This window comes from Lasioglossum baleicum, chromosome 2 (genome assembly GCF_051020765.1).
Source record: "Lasioglossum baleicum chromosome 2, iyLasBale1, whole genome shotgun sequence".
Taxonomy (NCBI): domain Eukaryota; kingdom Metazoa; phylum Arthropoda; class Insecta; order Hymenoptera; family Halictidae; genus Lasioglossum; species Lasioglossum baleicum.
The window spans coordinates 16,798,926-16,814,940 of record NC_134930.1 but is presented as its reverse complement, the minus strand read 5'-3'; the positions used below and the strand labels follow the sequence as shown (position 1 = coordinate 16,814,940).

The 16,015-nt window shown below is 42.5% G+C and overlaps 1 protein-coding gene across 1 annotated transcript in view; it reads left to right on the top strand.

Moving 5' to 3' along the window:
• The window catches only part of LOC143221698 (uncharacterized), a 261,806-nt gene that overhangs the window by 16,756 nt on the left and 229,035 nt on the right, over nt 1–16,015 (top strand). The window lies entirely within an intron of this gene.

The window sequence follows — 16,015 nt, the reverse complement described above, 5'->3', positions numbered from 1 at the left end:
ATGATGTATTTGGTATGTCATCCAGTAGATTTGTACCCAGCGCGGATGCAGATCGAAGTTTCGAACCTCTAAGATCAGTAGTAGAGGAGTTATGGTCGCTTAAAGTTGAGCATAATTCCAGTTTCTTGACAGATAAGGGTGCGGCCATATTGATTTGTAGTGACGGTCGCACGCCGCTTACCGAGTTGGTTAGGATTAGGTTGAGGGGGGGCGGCAAGGTAAGCGGCTCGCGGTCGTCACTACAAACCAATATGGCGGCGCCCTTACCTGTCAAAAATGCTCAACTTTAAGCGACCATAACTCCTCAACTATTGATCTTAGAAGATCGAAACTTCGACTTGCATCCGCGCCTGGTACAAATCTACTGGATTACATACGAAATACATAATAATTCGTAGCAGAAAGATACTAATTTTGAGTCCGGTAAAGTAAAGTTTACCCGATCAGTCTACGTCAAAATTTTAAAAAATTGATCAGTTATTTCACATCACATTATTTTAATATTGTCAAAAATAATCCGTTAGATAGTGCTTGTTATTTCAACATTATATGGAATTCGTGTAGTGTCAATATTCTTTTCCTTTAAATATCTCGGACACAAGAAATATCTGACTTAAACCACTTCCATAATTATGGGCATAATTGCTTCGCAAAATACGACAACCACTCGCGATTCGATAGAACACGACACCGGGAACGTCACCGTGCTGATCGACCCGCGAGGTCGTTCGAGATCGGTTTACACGAATCGAAAAAGTCGTTGTCAAGCGTCTCGCCGGGGTCTAGCTGTCAGGGATAAGGACTGAAATAACAGAGACGCATTAGCGTCGCGAGGATCAAAGTGCGAGGAACACCGGCGTAGAACTTCGGGAGAAAGAGAGACGAACGCGGAAAGAGAGAAAAAGAGAGGGCGAGAGGGAGGGGGTGGAGGAGGGGGGAAAAATAAGAGAAAAAAAGACGAAAATAGGGAAGCCACCCAGGCTGTCGTGGCCGCGAGTTTAACGGGTACGTTAATGCCTGTCGACCGGCCTGGACCTCGTCCTCTATAATTAGCCTGTATTGTGTTACTCGCGAGCGGATTATTGCGCTCATAAACCGTTCATAAAGTTTTTCGGCGAGCTCTACACGACGACGACGTTTGTTGTTGCTCGACGCGAGCATGGTCACGCTGGCGCCGCGCAAACAACCATACTCTCGCCCGGGAATTCTTTATATCGATCGGAAACCCGTCGCGTCGATCAAATTGCGAATCCGCAACGGCTGCTTAACAATCTGTCGTTACTTTATAAAAATAAGAATGTGTCCATCCAATATTTTTAATAATTCCTCATGGATGCATTTTTAAAATCTAAACAATCGTCAATTAAAAATATTTAAAAAATTATATGACATAATCACTGGTAGACAGTGTATTCAATTTGACGATTTGATATTAACAGAAACCACTTTTTTTTTTAATGAGCCTAGCTACGGTTGTAGAATTTTGGATGTAGAATGAAAAATTAATTTGGAAGATTCTCCGTCGAATATTCATTCTCGTCGACAACTTTGTTTCGTCCGTTCGTCTCCTGGAAAATTGCTTCTGCCGCGACTCGACCGCAGCTCGCGAAACCTCTTCCGTATTTCGAATCGAGCAGAGATCACCGATGATTTTTGCGCGGATGATTTTTCGCGTTATGCACGAGCGAGCGCGAGCGCCACGCGCCTTCGATCCAATTTAGAAATCATTTACTCTGCCAATCGATATCTCGCGGCGTCCTTTTATTCGGCCGTGTTCACCGGTGGGTAACGGTGCATCGCGATCATGCGATCTGCGTTTCATCCCTTTGGTGCATCGACTGCAACGCGGACTCGTGGGACTTTCCTTCTGGCAGGCCGCCATTCTCTTACCTCGAAACTCTTTATTTATTATACTGCCGACACTCGCACAATTACACGCATTTCTCGTCACAGAGAAAGTTATAAATAAATGTAAATAGCACATGTAACTTCAACTTCGTATACTTGATACGGAACACTTTGCATAAAGATCCGCGAACGACTAATTATTATCCGCGGGATCGGGGACTTAAAAATTCCACAGTGTCCCCGGTGGACAAGGCGAAACGATCCTATTTTATTTATCCGTAATTGATCTCCGGACTCGACGCGATAAATCGCACATGCAAAAGCCGCGGTGCACCGTAAACGAACAGAGAAAGTCGTAATGAGCCTATGCCGCGCCTGCCGCTCCGAGGAATATTATAAAATACCCGGGCCGGGGTGTATAAATTAAGTTCTATTATGCTCGTTGTGTTGTCCTCCGTGCCCTGACCACGAATGTCCTATAAATTTCAATAATTTATATTTGTACTTTTTTCCCATACGTGACATTTAATCGTATGCTAGTTGTACAAAAAATTAATTCGACGTAGAGTTTGAATCGAGTGGAGCAAGAGATGCGATCATTGCTTTTCTGATAAAATTTTATTTTGATTGCTGTTGGTTAATCGATAATGAAATGAAATTGTGTTTTTCACAGATTTGGATTGTACGAATTTTTTGAGATTTTCTGGAGTCTGTTGAGACAATACACAGCTGTAGACAACAGTAGATAACAGTACACACTAGTAGACAATAGACCGGATTTTTCCTGTTTCAAGCATCCCCTAATTTTCGTCAGAAATGCATGAAATGCAGCCATTTTTGTCACAACTGCATTCCTCAGTCTATTTATAGCGGCTGCTCCGAAGCGCGAGCCTATTTTCTCCTAATTTTTCTGGACTGCTCGTTAAGAAGGGGATCCGCATTTTCCAAGGTCATTAAGCGATCATCGAACAGCTCGCGAGTTGTGTCATCGGGTGGTTTAATAGGTAAAAAAGTGGCATTCGAACGGTGATCACGATAAGAGGGAATGTTTCATTACGGAAAGGAAGAGAGTCCCGGCGACACTTATACTTATGCATTCCTTGTGCATCGACGCCCACGGGCCCCTCGCAATCCATCGACGACACACAAGTTCTCCGTAGAAGGACATCCTGCAATTTTCCGCGATAAATTAGCTATACGAGTCCCGATACGATAAGTTACGAGGCTACCCTGCCACCGATCATCAACATTTTCGCGTGGAATTAATACTTTGTATTCTGGGCGGCGGCGTGCGCAGCCTGTTACACGGCAATTATCCGGCCAATTATGCATAACTGGTTTCGCGAATAATTACGAGATTAATGCCGGTACCGCCGGGGATTGACTTACCGGCCTTGACATAGAAATATTGCCACGGGCACGATTTATTCAGCCATCGGACAAATCGAGATTTTCGGGATGGTTCAAAAATCTCTGATCGGCAATCATTTCTGTAGAGACGTCTGATGAACTATTAGTAAAGTGTGTCGGGTAATTATAACAGTAGCGGACAGATGCCACATCAAACACAGAGTTCAATGCAGATTTTTAAAACCCACAAAAAAAATGTCGTAAATTTTTGGTCCCCCAAAGTGAGTTTAACTGATGGCTACATTTTCTAAAATCGACAATGTTTTAGACACATCATTCCTGCAATTTCACGGAGCACGTATTTCGTTAGCTATGCATGCGCGAGGAGCAAGATTGCTCGGACACTGAAAAATAGTTAACAACGAAGGAGGGCGGGGTACCAGCTGAAACACAATAGCACCCGAAGAGTCGTCTATCCGAGGCGATCGCGGCGGCCGGTTAACAAGAATTCCCCGTAAAACAGTTCCACGGTATTTACCCTGCGGTGTTTTACTCTTCGGTAGCCGGACTCAGTTCATCTCTCCGCGGATCGAGAAGAAAGATCGTGGCGAGTCAAACGTGTCGGGTTAGATCCGCAAAAAGCCGATCCTCGAGCAGCTCTTCTGGGGCGAGCTCGCCGCAGCGTAACGGCGACTTTGTATCACTCTGGACCGGGTCCTTTGTCCGGGGGCCAATGAATTAACGCTCGATTATGCTCGGTGCATTATACCGTGAGTGAATGAAAGGCGCCCGAGACGTTTCGCATACGCGGCGCTCGCCTCGCCTCGCGGGAATTCATCGCGCGGATCCGATCCGTTGCATCGGCTTAATGTCGTCGCCAGCGTAGGAATGCAGTCATCCATCGGGTATCCATCAACGATACCAACAGAGAGGAGAGAAAGAAAGAGAGTTGTTGGTTCCAGTGGCCAGGTCTCGAGCGGGTCCACCAGGGAAAAAATCGACCGGTTACATTTGTCGGCGGGTCTTCTGTGAGAGTCCGAAGGGAGAGGGACGAGAGCAACCGTGACAAGAGCCGTAATTACGCTAAACGATTCCACCGTGGGGCAGAGAGAGGGGCCCGGAGGAACGGACTAACGATTGTAAATGCGGTGGCGAGAACGATCGTCCCCGTCGCACCTTTCAAGAGGCCGTTCCACGTCCTTGCCTCGTGTGAATCGCTGGATTAGCCGATCCTCTAGGGCTCTTGTGACGATCGAGATCGACGCTGACGGAGTCATCCAGCGACCCCGATTTTCGATAGCCTACTTTTTCCTGCTCCGGCTATTATAGCTTCCATGTAAAAAAGTGAAGTGGACTATGTTTCACACCCTCGTACTGCGTTTGACACTGTTCAACTGCGTTTGATATTGTTAAACCGTGTCTAACATTGTTCAACAGTGTCTAACATTGTGCAACTGCGTCCAACATTGTTCAATTGCGTTTGACACTGTTCAATTTTGTTTCACTCTGTTCAACCGTGTTTGGCTTGGTCCCACTGTGTTTAACTGGTTGTCGCTCTGTTGTACTGCGTTTGACGTTATTCAACTGCGTTGGACACTGTTCAACTGCGTTTGACATTGTTAAACCGTGTCTAACATTGTTCAACTGTGTCTAACATTGTTCAACAGTGTCTAACATTGTTCAACTGCGTCCAACATTGTTCAATTGCGTTTTTTGCGATTGTCGATTGAAAACAAAATTGAATCGCCATTTTGTTTCACTCTGTTCAACCGTGTTTCGCTTGGTCCCACTGTGTTTAACTGGTTGTCGCTCTGTTGTACTGCGTTTGACGTTATTCAACTGCGTTTGACATTGTTCAACTGTGTCTAACATTGTTCAACTGCGTCTGACACTGTTCAAAATTTGTGTTCCACTCTGTTCAACTGTGTCTAACTGGGTGTCACATAAAAAAAATCATGAATCTGCCCGTGTCCATTTTAATTAATTTTGTGAAATGCAATAGAATGCCTCACGTTGCAATCGCGTTCGTTGACACTTGTGATTCCCACCGCGAGATATCACACGTTCTAGTGCTCGCGATGGTGATCGTACGGCTACGTAGAAACGAAAGAACATCGACACTACCGATCACTATGACTGGTCACCTCGTCGATTTTTGCGCGCATTATCGTTCCGTGCAACGATGTTCCGCTGCAGCGCACCGGAATCGATACAATTTCTATTTAACAGAAAAATTCTCAATCTTCTCATCAGCTCAAGAGATAGAGATGACAAGGAAGAAAGAAAGATAGAAGCGATACGTGCCGCGTATACCATAGCAGAGGAGTATCTTCGGGAGCCGTGAACCTGTCAATAAGGTGGATTCCGAGACGCCGCCGCCTGTTCGATGGCCTAAAAGAAGTGCCGCTTAGAAAGAACGAGAAAGAATCAGATTGTGTCGATCCTTGTCGGTCCTCTCTTTCTCTCTTGAAGTAGAAGAAGAAGAGAGTAAGATGAAGGGGAGGGTTGAACGAAGGTGAGAAGAGGATATGGTCCCTCGGATCTCGGAAGCTGGTCGGCGTGACTTGCAGCTCGATTTCTGGCACAGAGAGCTGACGGATGCCCGGGTCCCGATGCTTTTCTTCGAATGCCGTATCGGGACACGATGATGCCCGCGCCGCTAGTCATTAGGCGGTATCGCGCGAGAGATCGTTAAGGAGCTGCAACTGCAACTGCAGCAGCAGCCTGTAAAAGGAACGCGCCGACACACAACGTTCTCCGCCCGAGAGAGCTTTGCTCTCCGCTTTCTATACCCGGCACACGGTGACGTTATGTAATTACTGAACCGATGAAATACACGTCGATCGATGATACACGCCGAGCACACTCTTGTCTCGATGCCTGATCGGCCCGTTTAATACCATCTCCCGACGAGTCTGAGGTTCCCGAGGTATTCCTGCGCCGGAATTCTTTCGGGTATCAACCTCGATCATACCAACCGAACGGGGAAACATTAATTCGAGTATTAGAGCGATTGCAGTTTTCAAGACGTGGGAAAAAATACATTTACGTACATCCAGATGGGGTAGTGTGGGATTCGGGAACACAGGTGGTCGGTGTCCCCAATACCCACTGAAAAAACCCCACGTCTAGGACTGACAAGGGAAGAACCACAAGTGTCCGACTTCGATTTTGATAATTTTTTGTGAGATGATGGTATATGGATCCCTAATTATGTGTGAAAAATATTAGGTGTAGTCACTCAATCGTTTTAAAGATATAAACGATTAAAGTTTCACACAGCTGAAATCTTGGTATATCAACAAGGTATGAAACTTTAATTGTTTATATCTTTAAAACTATTGAGAGACTACACCTAATATTTTGCATACATAATTAGGGTTCCATGTACCATCATCTCACAAAAAATTATTAAAATCGAAGTCGGACACTTGAGGTCCTTCGCTCTCTAATGTCCTTGAGATCGGTCAGGTCCCCGCCATTTGCATTTCTCCTGACTGCCTCTTTTCCCGGCCTCCCTTCCACTCCTGATCTTTTCTAGAAAAAGAAGATCTCTGTCCCCTATTCTTCTTTTGAAGTTGTCCGCTCGACCGCTAGGTGCTAGAACTATAGGGTGTCACCTGCAACTTTATGGGACCAACAACTCTCTCGCTCAAGAATAATATCGGATAGCTAAAACACAGTTATAATTTTAGACTCCGGATCTTTATGCAAAATAAAAATTTTCTTCGTCAATTTGAAGAGACAAAAACCATATAAAATGGTATCAATAAATACTGTAAGAAAACAAACAGAAGATTGTCCGAGGAGAGCTTCAGGACACATGCAGCTCTTATCATCATCCTCGTGCAAAAACGACCCCATAAAACGCTGTGAAACGATACAAGACCAGAACACAGAATCGAAAAACTCGGAACATAATTACACTGGATCCACACCATAGAAACATTCGAAGCAAGAACGGATCGCACACCATCAGACTTCAAATTAGCGTCTCCGATACCGCGTCCAGAAGTGACGACACTTCTAACACAGTAATTGCATTTTACACCGAGCGAATCTCACCCGGGCGAATGGTCGGGTTGAAAAACAGATCTTCCCGTAACAGGTCGATCCAAATGGCAGTTTCTTGCGTGGTTGATCTTTCGCGATCGTGCAAAGACAAATCTAGGCTCGTTCTTGCTGTGCTCTCCGAACGCGTTAATCCCATTGAAATCGTCCGGTGGATATATTAAAACCCCCATCCGTCCAGGGGTAATTGTAACCGCATAAATTACAAAAAACAGCCTTAACAACCTAGTCGCTCGGAGAAGAGAGAGACACATCGGCCAGTTAATTTGCGAGTAGTTGTCAAACGCAGACCATCAACGTCCGCGTAATCGCTTGATATCACCGGCGGTCTGCGAACCCGCGATTTGCAGCGCTAAACAACAGTCGTAAATATTCGCGTTTTACGGGAATCCAACCCCCGGAACGAATAAATCACGCGGCGGTCGCGTTTTTGCCGATTATCGCGCGGAGGACGCTCTAATAGAACCGGTTGCCTGTCATTTTTCCGAGTCTGATTCGTTTCCTGGTCACGGTTCGCGAAATTGCCGATTTTTTTAAAGAAGCATGAGTGGAACCCATGCTTTTTAATCGAAATTTAATCTTTAACGAAACGTAGAAATCTAAACATTATAAATCTTATGGAGTTTTTAATTTTCTCACTTTTTCCGATTCAGACAAATCCGGCAAAAAACTTGATCAAAATTGATAAAATTTTGCTTCAAATTGCTATTGCTCGGAATTTTGAAGACAAAAATGAAGCTCGCGATTTTGTCACGTTTTTATTAACTCGTTTTCTTGTCCGTCTGCTTGTCTGTTCGGTACAAATTGTGCAATTGATTTCAAACTAACTTCCCGATGAGCTAGAGACTTGAAACTTTAAACATAGCTCAGAACTGGATGACAATGCAATATTAACTCGATGTTTAAATTCGATTGAAAAATTTCACACACACAAGACTAAAAAGCAGAAAATAATTATTTAAATAAAAAAAATTTCTCAAGTTACCACGTTTTTAAGATGAACTGAAAAGTATAAAACAATTTTTCCTAGCCCCATACAGATAGTCCATAAAGATAGATTACAAAAAATTCACAATCACTTTCATCTGGAATCTGTATGGGGCTAGGAAAAATTATGTTATAGTTTTTAGTCCATCTTAAAAACGTGGCATATTAAAAATGTTCTTTAATTTAAATTTTAACTTCTCTGTCTTTGCCTAAAATGAAAATTTAAAATGTGCATTTTATAAATATAAGGAAGTTATATACATGTATACAGTTTCATTGAAATCGGTGGACGCATAAAAAAGCTGTAGGTATTTGGAAGATGTGAATGTTTCAATTTTGTAACCACAACTTTTCCTTGATTCTTAAACGTATCGATAATGTGTGTAGCGATCCGATGAATCCGTAAATCCTTGAATCCGATTTGAAGCGAAAGAAAAATCGCGCGACTTGCCTGCGCGTACTGGGCTTGCGATATTAATTACGATAATTGCGACCGCGAGATGATTAATGAACGCGGCCCGTCTATTGAGACCGGCCACCATCTCGCGTTCTAGCGACAACGATCTTGGTCGCCCCGTAATTAAAGCCGGCTAATGAAGCCTCGAACGAGCGGCGTCGATCGGAAATACGCAGATTCTGATGAGTTGCCGTTTGCTGGTTACGATTGCGCGAATACTGAGTTCTGCGTCTTCTCTGCAGGATGTATCGAAGAAAAGTATTTCATAATAATCCGAAACCTTTCTGTTTTTGATGATATTCCAATAACACTTTTGCCAACAACCCCTTTTGAACATGTAGTGAAGAAGTTCGTTGTTTTAAGTGATTGTCACCTCTGACCCTACTTAATTCTTACTGAAATGTAACAATTTCCTGTGAACGATGACTAATGAATGCAAATCAGGCGCATAAATAACGGAAATGTATTAAAAGTCTACATTTAAATTAGAATCCGTAATGAGAGGTGCACTCCCCGTTTAATTGCGTGAGTCAAACGCAGGAGGATAATTTAATATTCCTGGTGTAAATATTAACATGAATTGCTATTCAATTTGTTCTATTAAACTCACACAGTAACGAACATTCTTCTTTATCTAGCCGATCGAAATTGCGCGGTGAAATGAAAAATTTTTCTGCGTTACGGGGTAACAGTATTCTAATTAAAATGTTGTAGAGAGTTTAAAGTGGATGCAATTATGTGCACACAGTAATAAAACGAATAAAAACAGCGTTACCATTTAAAAAATGTTACCACTTCAAAAAATATTGCAACCCTTCATCGATCGTCGAAAAAGAAACCGAAAGGTAAACGCTGTAGCAAAAATAACGGAGTTAATATTTTGTCACTCCGTTTCACTTTTACCAGTCATACTTTCAGCATGACTAACAAGCTATTCGACAGGTTTCCGTGCATGCCTAATCTCGATCTATAAACGCGTTGCCAAAAGACTGCAGAAAAAGTAAGAATTGCGAATACGAATTGTATTCGTTCGTGCATGTCGAAGTGTCTCCCAGCAGTGACTCAATAAATCAATTCTATTAGAATCGGTTTCTCGATTCGTTCGAACGTTAAACCATTTAACATTAAAAGCAAGTGGAACACGGTCATAATAGGGGAAAGCGGCTTCTGAAATGTTAAATTGATTGGACGGAATGCTTTTGACAGAATTAGCAGAAATAGCTCTGACCACTATAGTCTTTCGGCATTAGTTGCAGACCGCTAAAAAACTGGTCATTTTACATTACTTTATAAAAATAACAAGAATATGTCCGTTCAAATTTTTGACCATTTCTTTAATAATAGAGAAATATATTCATGGATCTTTACAGTAGAACCGACGTCGGCGAAGTCTGGGGTCTATCTTGTCCCAGAGCATTCAAGTGTCCATTTTATTTCTCACTTCTTAGTGATTGAATTAAACGAATGAAATATTGCATCAGCATGAACTCTACGAGATGAATGTTCAGCTTATACAGTGACTCCCATTAATATTCGGACGCTCTCAAAAAAACGATAACTTTGTTAATATTGGACTATGCGATTTTAACTTTTTTTGGGAAGCTAGAGCAATTGGATGTGAAGAGAAATTTTATCAAAAATTGCATTTGGTCGGACTTGTAAAGAAAATATTAAAAGTTGCATTTTACAACTTTTATATGCGGGCCTATATCGAAATTTTAAAAAATACGTTTTGTAGGTCTGTGTCAATTATATGCACTGTGAAAGTTTCATAGAAATCGGTTGAAGCGGAAAAAACGACAGGCATTGAAAAATGTAAGAATCCTTGGAATTACTGCAGTTGGAGGCCGAAAATTGTGAAAAACTGCAATTTTTACCATCTTTGAACGTTTGTAGTTCATTACAACGTCGACCGATTTCAATGAAATTTACAGAATATATTATAGAAATGTGTTTTCTAAATTTTCTATATAAGCCCACATAAAAAGTTAGAAAATACAACTTCCAGTAGTTCCTCTGCAATTCCGAGAACTTGCAGTATTTTTCAACAATGTTTGTCACGTTGTGTATCAAACCAATTGTTCTAACTTCTCCAAAAATTTCAAATCGTATATTCGAATATTAAAAAGGTTACGGTCTTTTTAAGAGTGTCCGAATATTAGTGGGAATCACTGCATGTGAATGTGAAACACTTGAAGAGGAGTTGATCAAATCGGAACTGTCCACGTTGAGAAATTCCGTGGGCATCAGACCGCGGAAGAAATTAGATTGTTCGAATCTTTGCTTTGTTTTCGCGGAGCTGGGAGGTAAGCTTCGCAGATCCATCAGCGTTTCCCATCCATTTTCCCAAACGAGCGTTGTCCGAGGATTCCTGAAGACCGCCTGGAATATGGCGCACGGTCGTTCACGAGCAAGAGAGATTCGACCGGTGGCAAAGTATACTGTGTACGGTCGCTATACTAACCGAAGAGCGCGAGGAGGAGAAGAAGGTCCGATAGAGAACGGTAAGCTCGTTAAGCTCCCCGTTCCAGCACTCCTCTACGAGAATGACAGGCTGGTCCCGGTGTGGGACCCGTGGTGGATGCGTGTGTTCGCGGGTAATAAAGTCGCCGGACGTCCAAGGCAGAAGTGGGTTTTGTCCTGTACCGATAATGGCGGCACTTCATCAAGGTTTCTCCGAGCGAAGGTCCCCTCTTCTTCCTGCGGGACACGCGTGCTACTCGCGTTCCTGAAGAAGGGCCATCTGTTTCGTCATTACCAACGGCCAGTAAACCACCCATCCCACTTTCCACCCGATGTCCGAGAGGAACTCCTTGTCCACGTCCCACGGGTGATACATCGTGTTTTCTTATTTGCCGGACGTGCTGCGGGAAAATCGTCCGAGAAAATCGAGTGATTTGTCCGGGAGGTGTTAATGGCCCGACCCTGTGCCCTCTCCTCTCTCTGGACCCTTTTCGTTTCCTTCGAGGATGCGCCTTCGACGACGTGGTTCCGTGGGATGTCTCCCTTCGGGTCACGTAGACGATCTGTGACTCGTAGTTTTGTTTTATTCCGGCTCGTTTCGATGGAACGATGCAAGGTAAAAGCACCAACAGTCGGCCAGTTAAAAAAAATTCTCTGCGCGAATACTAGTAAATGACTTTTATTCTTTATTAAATAGCGAAAATGCTGTTTAAACTTCTTACATTGTGTGACAGAGCTAACATTTTTAAAATAATTGTACTGTTCCAATTTTATAGACATTCTCGAAAATTCAATAATTGTGTCGGATGTTGATCATCCTTGAAAACGAGAAAACTACTAATTGACCATACGTTAGTTGGTAGTTGGCAAAAGTTGTTGTAAATGGGCAAATACAAATGGAAAGAAGTTGATACCATATAAAATCTAACAATAAGTTAGGAACAGCGTATGTAAATGTTTCATGGTTTGCTTCTTCTTAATTAACCCCTCACCGCACCTTTCCTTTTACGGTTACAGTGATTAGAACGTCTTTATGCACAAAAATGTCGTAGAAGAGAAAAGAAAATGTACATTTTTTGTATGGCTACATTTATTTTAATGCTTACATATTGATTACAAACGAATCGAATTTCATTCCAACTGAAATGAAACGCGTAACATTCATATTTGTTAGACTTCGTGAAAAACCTTCATCACGAGTCTGGCTCGTCAAAGTACGACAAGGGGTTAGTATGAGAGATCATATTTTCATCTATCACGCCTTTTTCGAAGGATCAAAATCAATCAACGATCAAGAATCAAATCAACCGTTCTCGTGAAAAACGATTTTAAAGTAAACTATTTTATTCCGTATCCCTACAGGGTGGCACAAAAATGGTATGAAAATGGACAATTTCGATATATTACTTTCAACCTTGTATATTTGGCCCTTGCACCCTACATAATGTGAACGAAAAAAAATTTTTCTGCGTAAAGATCTCGTAAAGGTGTAGTTGTTCCGAATTAAAATGTGAGAAGCAGTATGTGGAGAATGATTTAGCGCCAGTAGGGTCTAGCTGGTAAGACGAATGCTATGCTTGGGCCGTCCAGACAGTTAGGAGGGTAGCTCGAGCGGCAATTTCGCCGGGTTATCAGAATCAGCCGATTAAATCATACCCAGGCGACGCAGTTTGAGGTCACCGGGAAACTGACGAGCAGTTGTCCGGTGTTCCTCGTGGTCGAAGGCCGGCCGAAGACTATAACATTCATCCAGGAAGGCTTGCTGGTGTGGTCCACGGAGAGCAATCCCTGGCGGTCGAGCTCTCCTGGACTATGGTTGTATAAAGCATCAGACCGGTGGAATGGACTTATGCGAAAAGCTAGGACTCTCCCCTGGCTCTGGTCACGAGCTGTCTTGGCTCTGTCGCGGTCTGTCCCTAGCCGGGATGCGGTCGACACTCGCAAACCCTCCATCCCTGTAATTTTAATAAGCCATATTACGAGCCCCTGTCTACGGAAACGGCCTCCCCTTCTGCTAAACACCGTCCCCGATGTCTTCCGAACGATTCTCGACCATAACCCTTTGCGTCAGAAGCTTCCGACTGCTTAACCCACGGGCTCTATCGCGAATCTCGAAATTTTAATTCATTCATTCGGTGTGCACTTCGCATAAATGTTTCGATCAGGAGTTAATCAGCTTTCAATGGTCTACAAATCGCACCACTGGGAATTGAAAAATATTTAGATGAAAAGTCAAGGTCATCTTGGCTTCTTTAACAGTAGGTTCCAACATTTTTAATTTACAATTATCGAGATTGTAAACATATTGTAAATAAAATTGCCAAAAATTTGGACAGCCACATTCTTGTTATTTATATAAAGTAGTGTAAAATAGTAACTGTATAATTCTGTTCAATTTCAAGACAAATTTAATGACCAACTATACTACGACCTTGAGTTGACCTTGAACTAAGAAATTGGTATTAAACGGCGAAACTTCGTGTGCATATTTTGATCATATTCTTTGCGGAATATGTATATAACTTATGCGAGTCTACTAGTAATTTGCGCTACTACTAATTTGCACGGAAAATGAAACGTTTCGCGAGGGTCTTTCGCGTATTAGTGTAGCAGATTACGCGTTTGTTCTTTCATTTGGCGAAGACGCAGGGGTCGTTCGGAATAAATGGGATATCGCTTTAATGAATTTCCAACGGGACGTCAGGAGGCGTCATCCCCAGCGCAGAAGGCGGTCGCCCGGGGGATTAAGTGGGGCAATCTGCGGCATTTCTCTTTTCTTTGTTTTTTTTTTAATCTTTCTTTCTCTTTCTTCCGTTCCTCGCAAACGACCAGATTTTTATGCTTAATTAATCGCCGGGTATATCCGAGGGCGGGGAACGAGGATTACGGCGAAATTCGCGCGCGATACCTTCTTTCAGCTGGGGCGATGCGGTGATTTGTGCCCGCGATTAGGAAATTATACCCCTCTTAATTAGGTTTTACAGAAACGCCCGCGATCAATCTCCTCTCGCTATTAATTACGCTGCGTGCTGGCGTATTGACTCGCGCTGTGACAAAGCGGCTCGGAAATGTCGACGCTATTTTATTGTCAGTTCGCCGATTAGCTTATCTTAGTCCATAAAAAGTCCATTTTAAAATATTAGTTCAGTTAAAAATATTTTGACTTGAAAATTAAACATTTCTTCCGACTTAGAATAATTCCATTGTACATTTTAATACCTCATACATTACTTAAATGTGTAGTAATTGATTAGATACCAACATATTTAATAATTAGACTGCGGATGTTTATGCAAAATAAAAAATGTCTGCATCGATTCCAAGACACAGAAGCTAAATAAAAATTTCTTTCTTCTTTTAATTATTTTATTAAACTGGAATTAATACGTTGATGTTCTTAAATTTTCAAAATATGTGTACTGCTTTAAATTGTATGCATCAATTTTGGTCATAAATGCATAAAATCCGCAGGCTATTAATAATATAAACGAGATTGTGAATATTGGTAAATACAGCAATTTGTAATGGCGACTCTGAGTCACCCCTCGACTGCTAAGGGTTAATTTCAGTGAACCAAGAACTGCGACCAATTTTAATCACTTAGAATTTCAATGAAATTAGAAAATTGATTAATCTAAAAAATTCCAAAATATATGAAGAGGGGTATCACCAAGGGAGAATGGGGACAAGAGGGGTTGGCAGTAAGGTCGGGACACTTTCCCCGGTTATTTATCAATCGTTCGGCCCGACAAGAAGGAACGATGTGCCGTTCTCTGGAGCCGTTTGGTAGCCGGGAGAAGAAACTGCAGGAGCCCGAAGTTATCCGCGAAGTTTCGAGTGCAGAGCCGGTTGATTTATCGGGCTCATTACTGCCAGGAAAGAGGGAGGACTACAGCAACAGCCACCCCAGCGGCGTGTTTTACAAGACGGCATTAATTGCTCGAATTAAATATGCACCTCTCTCCGCGGCGTAATTTATTTCGGTTTCCTTAAGCGCTTTAAGTCGTCGGGAACTCGCCGGCGCTTTCCACGGACGTTAATAATGGCTTCGCGGGATATTAATTGACGACGGGGTCCTGCGAAAAGCGCTCCTGCCATGGTTTTATCTTGACCATGGACGTATTCCGTGGTCATCGAATGAATGACAATTTGGTTTCTCACAATTCAGCCAGACAATTTTCATTTAGCATTAAAATCCGCAGTCTACGGAACTTACCACTAAACCTACCACTGTCGCTCAAATGATCGGTTTTATATTCTCCGTTTTATAATTATTGAAATTGTGAAGTTGCGTACATGAAAATTGATTGCATACATTTTTTCATTCAAGCACATATTGTAATAAAAATTGCACGTATCATTTTTGTAGGCTGCTCTTTACTTTAACGGACTCAAAATTTGTGCCTTTCTCCTATGAATTATGATGTATTTGGTATGTAATCCAGTAGATTTGTACCCGGCGCGGATGCAGATCGCAGTTTCGAACCTCTAGGATCAATAGTTCAGGAGTTATGCTTGATTAAAGTTGAGCAATCTGCAATGTTTTTGACAGATAAGAGCGCCGCCATATTCGTTTGTAGTGACAACTGTGAGCCGCTTACCTTGCCGCCCCCCTGACCTAATCGCTAACTAACTACCACCTAGCGGCCCTGCTCGGTAAGCGACACTACAAACCAATATAGTTGCGCCCTTACCTGTCAAAAACACTGAAAAATGCACAACTTTAAGCAAGCATAACTCCTGAACCATTGATCCTACAGGACCGAAATTTCGATCCGAAATACATCAAATACATCATAGTTCGTAGGAGAAATGTACTAATTTTGAGTCCGCTAAAGT